Source organism: Arachis duranensis, chromosome 6 (assembly GCF_000817695.3).
Source record: "Arachis duranensis cultivar V14167 chromosome 6, aradu.V14167.gnm2.J7QH, whole genome shotgun sequence".
Classification (NCBI taxonomy): domain Eukaryota; kingdom Viridiplantae; phylum Streptophyta; class Magnoliopsida; order Fabales; family Fabaceae; genus Arachis; species Arachis duranensis.
Genome location: NC_029777.3, coordinates 27,125,479 through 27,127,510, shown reverse-complemented (window position 1 = coordinate 27,127,510; position 2,032 = coordinate 27,125,479).

Sequence of the window (2,032 nt, the reverse complement as noted above, 5' to 3'; positions counted from 1 at the left end):
TTAAGAAAAAGATATTTTGAAAAAGATTTAATTTTTAAAATTAAAATTGATTAAAAGATAAGATTCTAGAATTTAAAGATTGAACCTTTCTTAACAAGAAAGTAACAAACCTCAAATTTTTGAATCAAAACATTAATTATTGATTATATTTTCGAAAATATGATGTAAAAGATAAGAAAAAGATTTTGAAAAATTTTTAAAAAAAATTTCGAAAATTAATAAGAAAAAAGGAAAAGATTTAATTTTTGAAAAAGTTTTGAAAAGATAAGATTTTTAAAATTGAAAATTTGACTTGACTTGTAAGAAACAACTAATTTTTAAATTTTTTTGACTAAGTCAACTCAAAATTTTCGAAAATTTGGAGAAAAATAAGGAAAATATATTTTTTTGATTTTTGAATTTTTAATGATGAGAGAGAAAAACAACAAAAATGACTCACAACATGAACTCTTTTCTTTATGGATCAAAACAAAGAATGCATGCAAGAACACTATGAATGTCAAGATGAACACCAATGCATGCAAGAACACTGTGAATGTCAAGATGAACACCAAGAACACTTTGAAGATCATGATGAACATCAATAACATAATTTTGAAAAAATTTTGATGCAAAGAAAACATACAAGACACCAAACTTAGAAATTTTTAATGCTTGGAAAATATGAATGCAAAGATGCACATGAAAAACAACAAACAACACAAAACAAGAAATCATCAAGATCAAACAAGAAGACTTGTCAAGAACAACTTGAAGATCATGAAGAACACAATGAATGCATGAAATTTTCGAAAAATGCAAGAAAAAATTTTAAAGCATGCAACTAACACCAAACTTAAAAATTGACTCAAGACTCAAACAAGAAACACAAAATATTTTTTATTTTTATGATTTTATGATTTTTTGTATTTTTATTATATTTTTCGAAAATATACTTTAGGAAAATGAAAATAATAATAAAAAATATTTTTGAAAGATTTTTGAAAACTTTTTAAAAAGAAAATTACCTAATCTGAGCAACAAGATGAACCGTCAGTTGTCCATACCCGAACAATCCCCGGCAACGGTGCCAAAAACTTGGTGGATGAAATTGTGATCCTCAAAATTGGTCTCTTTGTATTTGTATGAAATCAAAAATACCCCAAAGAGATCATGGTATGATGAATTGGGATCTTAATAATCCCTGGTAATGGGACCAACAGCTTAGTGTTGTTGTTGGACCAAAAGAGTTACAGGCACTGTTAGAGAAGCTCACAACTCCGTTCAACTTAACCAGCAAGTGTACTGAGTCATCCAAGTAATACCTTACGTGAGTAAGGGTCGATCCCACAGAGATTGTTGGTATGAAGCAAGCTATGGTCACCTTATAAATCTCAGTTAGGCAGATTAAATAGTTTATGATGAGTTCAAAAATTAATAATAAACAGAAAATAAAATAGGATAGAAATACTTATGTAGATCAATAGTGGGAATTTCAGAATAGGCATGTGAGATGCTGTGCTCCCCTCGAATTTCTACTTTCTTATTACATTCATCCAATTTCTTCTTACTCCTTTCCATGGCAAGCTGTATGAAGGGCATCACCGTTGTCAATGGCTACATCCCATCCTCTCAGTGAAAATGGTCCAAATGCTCTGTCACAGCACGGCTAATCATCTGTCGGTTCTCAATCAGGTTGGAATAGAATCCCTTGATTCTTTTGTGAATGCCGCCATCAATTCTAGCTTATACCATGAAGATTTTGATTAAGGAATCCAAGAGATATGCGCCCGGTCTAAGGTAGAACGGGAGTGGTTGTCAATCACACGCGTTCATAGGTGAGAATGATGATGAGTGTCACGGATCATCACATTCATCAAGTTGAAATGCAACGTATATCTTGGAATAAGAATAAAAGAGAATTGAATAGAAGATAATAGTAATTGTATTGAAACTTGAGGTACAGCAGAATTCCACACCCTTAATCTATAGTGTGTAGAAACTCCACCGTTGAAAATACATAAGTGAAAGGTTCAGGCATGGCCAAATGGCC